Consider the following 12,541-nt stretch of genomic DNA (forward strand, 5'->3'; position numbering starts at 1 on the left):
CCCTCATCTCGCGGGGGCTGGGGGAGCGGGGCTGCGACGCCGAGGGGGACACCGAGCGCGGGGCCTGGTCCAGCTGCTCCGGTCTCCTCGGCGTGCTGAAACATCATCAAAAACACACAATAAGCCCAGTAACATCCAAAGCAGACACCTTGTCCAGCCCTGAGGCCCCAGCTCAGCCCAGCAAAACCACACTGGTACCCGGGGACGCTGCTCAGGTCTGCAGGGGGATTTGCTTCAACTCACGAAATGAGGGGCAACTTTGGCCTTCTCCTGTCTAGCCCAGCAGCACAGATGGAATTAAATCACTCAGCGCATTCCCAGTTGAACTCTAACCAGAAAGTCACACAGGAAATGAGAAGCCTGGGACAGCCCAGCCTGCTGCCAGCCCCGGGCCCCAGCCCTTCTCCAGCACATACAGGGCCTGGAAGAGGTGGCAGCGCTCATGGCTTGCAAGGAGACGGCCAACATGTGCTAAACTGTCTTCTCACAACCTACTTTTATGAGTTACTGTGAAGGAAAAAGATGGCAAAGAGCCCTGCCTACTGAAAAGAAACCCAGAGCTGGCAGGAAAACTACTTATACCTTCTGGTCTGCCGAGCTACACCTGAGTGAGCCACAGGTGAAAGCAACCAAGGGCTTGTTTCCACAGCAGTGGGTAATTAAGAGAGGGGGCATCAGCTCTGCTTCATTAATCATTAGTAAAGCCAGAAAGGTGGGGAATGTGGGCTGGCTGCCTCCCAGCTGAGCCCTCTCCTGGGTGATGTGGATCTTGGCTGGGCAGAAAACCAGCTGGGATGGTTTTCTGTCTCGAGGACGGGGTGAGGAAACCTCCCTGTGAAACCCCAACTCCCCAGGAGTGACACTGAGCCTGACATCACACTCACTGTTGCTCAGACACCAACTCTGTACCCTCAGCACCCCTCAGCATGTGCTTTCTGCCACCCCAGAGCCTGGGGAGAGGGTCCAGTGGTCCCTGGAGCAGCTTTAGCTGCAAGAGCTGTTTAATTCTTGTGCTGCAGAGCCTGGCTGGAGGTCCTGCACACTCCACCTCCCACACAAGTCCAGTACAGGCACCCTGTACCATGCTGCTGGTGGACCACAGGGCCGTGAGAATGACAGAGCTATGGTGGAAGACATTTATCTAGTTACAGAATAATTTGTGCACGTGCTTATCAGTAATGCCATAAGTATTTCTCAAAAAGGCAGAAGCCCTAATGCCCTCACTACTGGTGATCTACAGCTGTTTAAGGAAAAGTATTAAACAGAATCTCAAATGTAATAAATTGTTGATTTACCCAAGCGGGGTCTGACCTTATAAAGGTTTAAAAAGGGAACTTAAATGCATAAAACTAATGAAATTCAAAGTGCATGTTGCCACAGTAATAGGAAGTCAGGTGAAAATAAATATTAAAAGAGCACTTTGGGAATACACCTCTGCTGCAGATTGAAACCCACTTCTCTGAAAGAGGAATCACACAATAATAATAGAGCAAAGCAACGAGGGAGTAACTAGTCTGCTCCAGCCTGAAAAGCAAACTGCCCTGGCCCTGCAGTAAGTGTGGGTTGAACACCTTGCTCTTCAATCTCCAGCTCTGATGCCCTTGAGCTCAGAATTGGGATTTGCCTCCTGATGCTGAAGGCTGCAAAGCTGCTGCCCCAGGGCACTGGGACGAAGCGCTGGCACAATGCAAAAGGCATTTTCTCCCCTTAAATTTAATTCTTGTAAAACAGCAGTTATGTATTAGAACACAGGCTAGCCTAATGGTGTATTAAATAACATATCTTTTATATGTTCATAGATATATATGAAACATCTATTTTCAAAAATTATTTGAAAAGATTAATGTACATTTAGTCAAATAACTATTGTTTGGAACAAGAGAGTGGTTATTTCACTGCAAATATAAAAATCCAGTAACTTTTTTTGGTTCCATTTCATATGAAAAAAACCTGTTTGCCACCAACTGGGAATTCTGACTCCAAACCAGCTCTGCCCACAGAAATACCACTCAACCACGGTTTCATTTCCCAGCTCAGTGAAAAATGGGAAAAACTCAGCACAGCTTCCCACAGAGGAAGTGTTTGGCAATATATTAGTAGTTACCACCTATTTTTGCTGCTGGTATTTAATAGTACTAGCAGACTTGTTTATTTAGTTCAAGTACCTTTCTTTAAATAGTGAATGTTTTGGTTAGTGAGTTTTTTTGCAGTTAATCAAAGTGAGGAGCTCTGTAGCTCTGAAGCTGGGCTCCATCAAGGGGAGCTGTCACACAAGGCACAGATGCTTCCTACATCTCCCACCCAAACCAGAGTCTGTAGGTCTCTTGAAAATGCAAAAACCCATGAGAAAAAAAATACACAAGGTGCTGTTATTCAGCCTTGAGCATCATTCCTGGTGCAGAAGAGGGAGGAGGGCAGTTGGGCACTCACTGCTGGGTGAGACAGGGCTGCTCAGGAGACATTCTCCCAGCTTGGGATGGAGCTCCCTCCTGGCTCCCTTCACCTTTCCAGGTGGAAAGCAATGCTGTGCACCATCCCCATCCCAACCCCAGCAGAGGTTTCACTCTGTGCACTTCTCATCACTGCATTCATTTATTTTACGATTATCCAAGGTGCCTCAGCCATCCCCTGACACAAGCTGGCCTGTCTCAGAATGACAGAATCACAGAATCTTAGGGGTTGGAAGGGACCTCAAAAGATCATCCAGCCCAACCCCCCTGCCAGAGCAGGGTCACCCAGAGCACATCACACAGGAACATGTCCAGGTGGGTTTGAATGTCTCCAGAGAAGGAGACTCCACAACCTCCCTGGGCAGCCTGGCCCAGGGCTCTGTCACTCTCACAGGAAAGAAGTTTTTTCTGATATTTAAATGGAACCTCCCATGCTCCAGTTTGCACCCATTGCCCTTTGTCCTATCACTAGAAATCACTGAAAAAAGCCTGGCCCCATCCTCCTGACACTCACCCTTTACATATTTGTAAACGTTGATGAGGTTGCCCCTGAGTCCATGGGGGCTTGTCCAAGTGAATCCTTCAGGAGCTGCAGCCCTTTTAGGCAACTGGGAAACATGGACTGCATCTCTCTCTCTGCCTGGTGGATACTTAAATGGGTCTCCTGCTTGCTGGGCAGCTGATCTAATTACTGCATTATGGCATATTAAAAAGAACATAAAAACAAATGGCACCATCACTTTCCAAGGAGCAGGCCCTGCTCAGGCTTTCCAGAGAAGACTGGCTTGTCTGTGGAAGGGCTCCTGGCTTCATATTCCTATCAAAAACAAGGAAAATGGGGACAAGCAAGACTTTTCTCTTAGTAGAAAAAAAGGGAAAGCAAATTACTTTTTACGTGCAGTAAAACCAAGGGTATGAGAAGCAAAAAAATCAAGATAGAGCATGAAAATAGAAAAGATGTGTAGACACTCACACCTGAAAGAGGGAGGCTGGGTTAAGGACTAAGAATTAGAGCTGCTCAACTATGAGCAGAGATTTGACCTAGTTGGTTCTGCTGAAGCCCAATGTGAACATCCACATGACTGATTTTCAAAAATCACTGAATATAATCTATTTAGGGGAAAAAAAAAAAAAAGGAAGAAAAAAAAAGAAAAAAAAAAGAGGTAGCTAAGCAAAAAGTGAGTTGGAGTCTAGGTCAAAATGGCACTGGGTTTGACTCAGAAAAACATAATTCTTAAAGCTTATGGCTTGGTGGAAGAACTGTGTGGAATAATGTCAAATATTAGCTGATATATGCTGCCTATCAGCAAGGCAGACTAGAAAATAGGGCTTGTAACCTTCTGATAAATAAACAGAAAAGGAACTGTCTGATGTGAAGGGCCTCTGGTTTCAGCTACATGCACTGAAAATCTCACACTAGCCATGCTAAAGCATCTGCTCATCTTGGGAGTTTATTGGTGGCCCCTTCAGAGCTCTAAACCAGCCAACATGGGGAATCCTGTTTCAGGCTCTGCTTTGACAAAAAAAAAAGCAGCAGTTACAGGATTAAAGTTGAGCACCTGCTTAAATACAAGTGCCTCTGACTTAGTGACATTCATGTCCCTGCAGGAAGAAGTTCATGCTGGAAATGTGTGTGCTGGGTGGTTTAAAACCAGAGCTTGCAACCCAGCTGAAAACAAAGCTGGAACTCTGCAATGGTGACTAGAAACTGTCAGGGAATATTTTATTAGATGCCAACACAAACAGTGAAAGGCCATGGTGTTTAACAGCTGGCTTTGGTGAGCAGTGGAAAAACCCTGTCCCCCTGCAGTTTTGTGCTCCAGGGTTGCTTTTTCCCTGTGAAATAAGATGCAGCCTTTGTCAGGCACTTTTCCCATGGCTGAGGCATCCCTAAGGTGCATTTCCTGCTGCTGGACAGGATATATGAGCTCCTGCTCAAGGCTTCCACCCTGTCTGAACAATCACAGGGTCCCTGACCTCCGCCCAGACCTTTTCTCATAAACAGAGGGACCTGACATCCTAGAGCCCTCCCTGTAAAACCCCACCAGGGGTGAGGTCCAAGGGTGGGTGGCCAGGCAGGCAGTGGCATAAGCCACTTGCACTTAACACACCAGACTGACGACCTTCCCCAGAGCAACTGCTTCCCAGCAGGATGCTGCCACCATGCACCGTGTGCTACCCCTCCTCTGGCCCCTGCTTTTGCAGCAGATCACACACCAAGTGCTGCTGCCAGCTTGACCCATCGTTTAACATGCAAAGGTCTAGACAAGCCAAGGAAAGGGAACAAGAAACAGAAGTTTTCCAGTTCACAGCCACAAGTCAAGATCAGGAAGAGCCTCAGTCGACCACAAACCATTTATTCCCCATCTTACCAGCACGTCTCATTCAATCAAGAACCAGCAACCATCACTGCTGTCCAACATGTGGCTGTTGAGAAACATCCACCAGCTCATTACCTGAACCCTGTGTACCCAAAGGGGGGCTATGACTGATTTAAGCTCTAAACAAACATTTACTTGTTGATTTTCATTCCTGCACACTGCCATTTTGTAAGTGTTTGGGAAACATTATCATTTGCAGCTGGATGAGATGATTGATGCAGGTCTCTGATACCCCTTTTGACTGAACTATCCTATCCTATCCTATCCTATCCTATCCTATCCTATCCTATCCTATCCTATCCTATCCTAATTTTGCTATGTGGCAAATAAATACTTAATTGGCACCCAGTTTGGCCTTGGTTGTGCTAAGAGCAGCTGCTGATACCCAAAATGTGCAGCCAGCACTGTCAGGATCCTGTCAAGCCCCTTAGAGCTGCCAGCAACTGGAATGACAGAAGAGCCTGAAGGTAATGATCTCAGTCCAACATCTATCAAAGAGATTTCTTCTGAGATACTTCCACAGGAGCAGGCACACTGAAAGATATGAATCGGTCTCCTTTTCAAGTGACATTACTGCTGCTGAGAACATTTACAATCTTGAACTTCAAAGCATTAAAATCTCTCAGGGATAAGTGGGCTGTCCCATATCCATTCGGCCTCAGCACCAAGGGAAATCTGTTTCCTCTGTGGTGGCAGAAAACCACATGTAAATCTTCCAGGGACCCTTCTTGCTTGCAGTCCAGGAGATGCTCGTCAGAGAGCCAGGAGGGCACAGAGGGAAAGCAGAAGCCCTGGCTTCACTGTTCCTATGAAGCACCAGCCCTAGAGTGAGTGTGGAGCTATCAGAAAGGTCCATGGGTTTTCTCATCCCTCTGGGCACGTAGGAAGTGCCTGGAAGCTACAAAGCAAGGAGGAACAGTAGCTTTTCCAACAGTGGGTAGGTGACCATCAGACCATCAATGCAGGTGAAGACCAGCCTTGGAGCCCTTGGGGAGGGCTGGCAGGAGGGGAGGCAGCAGGTATTCCAGGACATGGCCCAAGGGGAGGGTGCTCAGCACTTCTGCCCAACCATAGGACTCATTAATTCCCCCATGTTGAGCACAGCAAACGCCACAGTAATTCCAGTGGCCATGCTTGGGGGATGCTGGGGCTGGATGATAAAGGGAGCTGCTGCCTTCAGAGCTTCTCCTCTTCGCTACATGCCTTGGAAGGTCTGCAAGAAATGATGAAGAACCCTTCCAGAGAGACAGGTGTCCTACCAACACTGCCAGGGAACACACTGGGAAGGGGTGGATGAAACGGGGAGGAATGTCCCCAGCAGGCACAGTGAGGTGCAGGCTGACAGGGTCCCTTCCATCGCATTTCCACCTCAACGTTCAACACGTGGCCTCCATATCCTTCCCAGGTCCCACTGATGGCTCTCAGCAAGCCATTTATGCATGTTAAAAATGATACCATTTACAAAGAGCTGTGACAATCTTGAAAATACAGCACCAAAAGGACATGTATGATGGGCAGAGTACTCCCACCAAGGAGCAATCGCTCCCCTCATCCCACATCCACTCACATCTTCTAATTGAGCTTTAGCAATTAAACAGCAAAAGAGCTGATTGTCAGGGTCACGTTTAACCAAAGACCTTTGTCCTCAAGCTAACAGCAAAAATGACTGTGCTGCATTTTCAACATGCCAGCAGAGCCAAAGATAGGCCAAGGAATTTTTATAGCACATGGTGCATGAAATCTCATCTTGTAAATCTATGATTATTAAAAAAAACCCCACAACCCTTGACAGCCTCTTTGATATTAATTGGCAGCAATGCAATTTTTTGCTGAGGTTGTTAACTAGTCCCTAGAGCAATGCAGAACAAAGCAACCTGCTCTTGGCTTGGTCCTGCTTTGAGATGCCAAAACTGATGACAGAAATTTTCAGGAATGGTGACCGTGACACACTCAGCTTCAGTCCATAGCAGGACTGGAAAACACAGACAAATACACATGACTACTTGGATATTTAGATTTAAATGGGGAAAAATAAATCAGAAAAAGTGAGGAAGTTTGTTAAAAAGAAATTAAAAGTGGCAAGTGGTGGGAAGTGTCCATGGCACCTGTTGGTATATTAGGGCCTCAGGTAAAATGGGCACTATCAAGAAAGGATTTCAGACATGGCCATAAAAAGGCAAGGCAAAGAGTGGAGCAAATCAGGCTACAGGAGTAAAAGTAAATCCTTCAAATAGTACAAATTGTATCTAGATGAGGAAAAACAAACAAACAAACAAAATCAACCCATTATTTTGCAAACTAAGTTAAAAAATGTGATAACGCCTAAAAAAATAAAAATCCCTTAAGGAATAATTTAGAAATTGGGCCAAAAAAAATATTCTAAAACTTTAGAAATAGGAAATCAGTCAAAGAATTTGGAAAAGTGACAGAAGACTGAAATGCAACAGAAATATTTAAGGAATGCAAGACTGAAAAAAAAAAAAAGGATAAATCCAAGCTTTGCCATGCTGCTTTCTAAAGGAATTTATGAAGGTTCCAACACCTGAACCATTTCATACACAGGATTAGTCTGAAAAATCATGTCAGGAGGAGAAATTTTAGGATAAAAATCAAGAAGGAAAAAAATAAGGAAAAGATGGTGAAATAAGGGGAAACCTTCTTGTGGGCTAATAACTGGTCAGGATTCAGGATGCCAAGGTTGGAGTTTCAGGAGGACCCTGCCATGGGATAAATGGGATATATTCATAAACAGCCTGGGAAGGAGGGGAAGGAGGGGAATAATTAAGGGACAAGTTTGCTGAGCCATACAAATTTATTCAGAGTATTCAAAGCTAAAAATGAGTGCAAGGAGCTTTGGAAGGCTCTCCTGAAATGGATGTTTGCAAATGCCATGGCAGGTGAAATCCAAGGTCAAGGAATGCAGAGTAACGCCCAGAAGATGAGAAGATAACCATAGCCAGGCATAGGAATGGGCTCCAAATGAGATACTGCAAAGAGTTCTTCAAGCCATTTTGGACAGTCCTCAGAAAATGTTAATTTAATGTTCATCAACAAATACAGAATGATCTAGAGAAAACCAGACAATTAGGTTATTTTGGGGAAAATGCATTCTGGAAAGCAATTCAAAGAGAAGAGCAGAGGCAGCTCCCCCTGGAGAGTGGCACAAAGGTCTTGGTTTTGCAAGGCTCCCTTTGTAGTTTCAGGCTTTCTTCAGCCCAGGAGCTGGAGGAATTTCTGGGTGAGAGCTCCTGTGAGAGCAGTTTGCTGCTGGTGGGTAAAAAAAAGTCAATCCCAGGGGTCTGACTCCACCAGGAGAACATCCAGGTGCTGTCCACACCACCCACAGGTCTCCGTGCTGCTACAAAATCCCTGGTATCAAGACATTTGACTTTGACCACGAGGAAGCTGGGAAGACAGCATGGCCATTTTATTTTGGATGAGTTCCACCCATGCTCAAAAATTAAAAGCTGATGCAAAAAAATTAAAAAATGTATCATTATCCATCTCCGTGACAGCTTGAGTCAACTGAATCCAGCCCAGAATGAGCAACAACATTCATTCCAGGCATGAGAAATAGGAAGATCCATCAGAAAGAGAAGTGCTGTTAAAAAAGAGGCAGCAATGACAGACCAGAACAAAACCAGCTTGTATTTTTAGAAAAAGGGAGGAAAAACCCAGTTAAACCAGCCATTTCCAGGAGGGGAAATCAGACTGTCAAACTGAGACAAACTGCTCCTGGTGGTGGCAGCAAGTGGCAACAGAAAAACCCTGAGTCTGCACCCCTCTTTTTTGAGCCTGAGCAAATGAAACAGGAGACCTAATATATATATTTTTGTGTAGCATTTTTATCCATCTTGCAACTGTGTCTTTGCACCTCACAGCATTTTGGTCCCTCTTAACTCTTCCCTGGGCCATTTAGGTCCTTAATTACATTTTTTGTTGTTGCCTCAGGCTACCAGAAGAGCTGACATCTAAGGTGTGGAAGAGCAATCAAGAGATCATTTGAGCAGGGACTGAGGGATGAACTCGTGTCCTCCCTGAAGAGCTCCAAGAACTGCACACGTAGAGTAGAGGGGTATGTGGTAAAACTGATGAGCCCACATTTCCCTGCAAGGAGGAGGCATTAATATCCAACATGGCCAAACACCCTTGGATGAAAACCTCACATCAGGCTGTGGTTTTCAGAAACACTTCTCAGCTGCAGAACATCCATCCCTGATGTTCTCCACACCAGCACATGAGGTCCAGTGATGTCCATTGTTGGAGACAAGCACGTGCCTGCTGGAGATGCTGCCCTTGGTCTGCCAACCAGCTGCCTTGCACAGGACAGGGGCAATCCAGTTGCTTGTGTGTCTAAAGATTTGCACTCTCTGGTTTTCAGGGATTTGAATTGGAAGCTCAGCTGCCAACAGCAAACTGACCTCCCAATGAACAAACATTTTTGTGTGTAAAACTCGTTATCCACAACAGGAAAGGAAAAGCAAACCCAAAGAACATCAATATTTCAAGCTGTTCTGTTTAAATGTACTTTTGAAATAGGCTGAGTCTGAAACTCCCCTGCCAAATTCTTTATAGGATCAAAGGAAAAAGCTGCTCCACAACTCTTTGAGGTGCCTTGTCCCTGCCTGCATTTCCCTGCCCACACCTCAGACCAGAACATTTGTCCCCAAAGAGACTGATGCTTCTGCTCATCTGATGTATCTGTCCTCGTGGTCCCATCGAAAGGCTGAACTTGGCAGAAATAGAAGCAGCTAAAATTTAAAGCTGAGAAGTTTACTTGATAAGGGAACTGGATTTTAGATAAGTTGACAAGTAGAAGGCATTTTATTACTACCCAAAGCAGCCAGCTTGCATATTTCAAAGAAAAAGACATGATAAGATGTTAATTCAGAGTGTTTGGAACCGCATTTTTAGTTAATAATAAATCAAAAATATGTTGGTAATTATCAGTGGGTAGGAATCACATCCTAATCCATTATCCAGTGCAGCGAGGAGATACTTCAGGATGAGGAAGACAGATAAACTCAAGAACAAAAGGGATGCCTAAAGCAGTTTTCTCCCAGAGTGGTGTTTTCTGGATGCCTTGTTTTAGCCCAGCTGAGGTAATCAGTGACATACAACCTGGTAACACAGGCCACCTTGTCCACTCAAACAAGGAATGATGTTTGGCCATAACTGCAGAGGAGCCACTCAAAATCTAAGCTAATGCAGTGGTAAATGGGCTTTACCTGCTCTGAAAACCAGCACCATGAAAGGCTGAGGGGACAGCAAAGGCCCCTGTGCCCCCCCTGCTGCCGAGCCCTCGGTGGCCTGAGGCAGGAGGGCAGCCAGGACTGTGCTGGCAGGACCACCCTACTCAAAGGTCTCCACTCCATATACATGGAAACAACTCATCTGTCCTGGCGAGCTCCCCGGCAACAGGATTCCTAAGCAAAACATCCACAACAACTTGCAGACAGGGAGGAGAAGGAAAAGGCTTGGAAATTCCCACTCTTGGGGACCACAGAGCTGCCCTACAGACAAAAGCCAGCCAGGGCAGGGCTGAGCAGCAGGACCACTGACCAGTGATGGCAGCAGAACCCAGCCCTGCCTGCTCATGTCTGTCTGGCCCCGACACAATGTGCTCCAGCACTATCTGCTGCAGACATCTCACAAGTCCAGAGCACAGCAGACACAGCCAGGGATGTGCTTTGGGAGCATCCTGAGAGCCCTCTCCCACCCTCACAAGAGCCAGTCCCAGCAGAGGAAAGCAGAGAAGATCCATGAGGGCAGCAGTTCAAAGGATCACCACCAACACCTGCCTGGTCTGGACCCAAAATATGGTCGGTCACCACTGGTGGGCAGGGGACAACAAAGCTGATGCACTTCAGTGGAGACGTGGGAAAGATCCGTGCACTTTGAGGACAACACGTGGTTGGCTGCATCCTAATGCTGGTCCTACAAGGCCCACATTAACAGGTCCCAGCCTTGGAGCCCCACCACAAGTCCCAAACTTGGGATTCAGTAGCACAACAGCCCACTGCAAATTTTAAATGGAAAAAGATGCACTGCTTCATCCTAAAAACTTGGAGGTTATTGCCAAGTGTGACAAAAAGGGTTTAGGCTGTGACCACCTCAGGTGCTTGAAGTGGATCAAACCCAGCCCAGCCAGGACAACCCATGAGCATCTGGAGGCCCAGCTGCAGTGCAGACATATCTGGAAAGGCTTCAAACCATCAGCATTTAGCCAGCAGATAACTGGTAGTTTAGTGTTTAAATTGAAAGAAAGGAAAGAAACCCCCCAACCAAACAACAATTTGTCTCCCTAAGAAGATTAATAGGTGCATTTAAAGAAATCAGTCTGAAGGCTTGATGAGAAAGAGGCAGCACAATCTGAAATGGAGACCTCCTACAGTTTTTTAGTCCAGCTGTACAGTCAAATAATAGCTTATGTAACTAGGATTGGAACAAAATAAATTAAAAGTAATTTCATGTTTCATCAAAGGAAAAAGTACAGTTTGGAGTGAGTGTGGAAAAAGCTGGAGTTCAGCCTTGCATTTTCCCTGAGCCTTTCATAGGTTTTCTATTATCAGCTGAGTTGGTTTTTTCACCAAAGGAAGGCAAATTACGAAGTCCCTTAAGAACTTATACATTTCCCAATTTCAACTATTCCCATTTTATAACTCATAATTTCACGTATCTGTAACCAAAATGTTTTCTTTAGGAGATGAAAGAATAAAAAAACCCCACCATCCTGTTTTTCCCAGGCTGCAATCTGTTTTTTCTGGTTACAAAAAAAATAATCTAAAAAAGTGGTTAACAGCTACAACATGTCAATCAGGAATTCCCACACACAATTTCATCCTTTCACAGACATTAACTGTGGCAAAACCTCTTTGTGCTCCTCATGTCTAGACTAATTGAGAAAGATCATGAGCTACCAGCTGACCCTTTCTCATACTGTGGAGCCCATGGCAGACCCAGGTGGGTCTCACGAGGGCTGGTGAGAGGGGCAGGACTGCTTAGATACCATTTAATAGCTGAGGAAGATACATCTCACGTTGACTTCATGCCCATGTACAATTTCCAAGGACAAGGCACCCTAAGACCATGTCAGAAGAGGTCACATACTCCAAGCTTCTCTTAACAGAGCTCAAAATCCATCAATAAAGCCAAATTCCAAAATAAATCCCCACATTCATGATGCTATCATCCTCAGGAGAGCACTGGTCCAGCAGAGGGACAGCCACTGGTGCTCAGCATCAGCCTCATGTCCCTGTCAGCAACTGGAGAATCCTGTGAGTCCCCCTTGCCAGGAAAAACTCAAAATAGGCTAAAAAAGCAATATCCTACTGGCAGGCAAGGAAAGAAAGACAAAAAAGGTTCAAAGGCTGCTCTCAACTATTGACACCAGGCCTCCCAAAGTCTCCCTACCTTGCAGTACCCACACAGATGGCTGGAGGAGGACATGCCAACTCCACACACCAGCTGGACAGTGGGTTTTGTCACATCTGCACCAAGCAGCATTTTGGTCCAAGGTGATTTGGGTTTTTTTGTTTGTTTGTTGTTGGGTTTTGTGTGTTTTGTTGGGGGTTTTTTTCTGTGGCCTTCAGAGAAGCCATCAAAGCCTCCTCCAAAAGCTGCTCAGCCAGGAAACTGCTTTGTCATGTCTGAGAGCTTGTGGTCCCTGGCAGGCCCTGGAGCCAGGAGGAGAATGGCCAGTCATTCCTG

The 12,541-nt window shown here is 45.9% G+C and overlaps 1 protein-coding gene across 1 annotated transcript in view; it reads right to left on the minus strand.

The window, feature by feature from the left end:
- BSN (bassoon presynaptic cytomatrix protein) overlaps positions 1-12,541 on the minus strand; it is an 80,676-nt gene that overhangs the window by 67,258 nt on the left and 877 nt on the right.

The sequence above is a fragment of the Chaetura pelagica genome, unplaced genomic scaffold (genome assembly GCF_000747805.2).
Source record: "Chaetura pelagica isolate M959 unplaced genomic scaffold, ChaPel_1.0 scaffold24, whole genome shotgun sequence".
Classification (NCBI taxonomy): Eukaryota; Metazoa; Chordata; class Aves; order Apodiformes; family Apodidae; genus Chaetura; species Chaetura pelagica.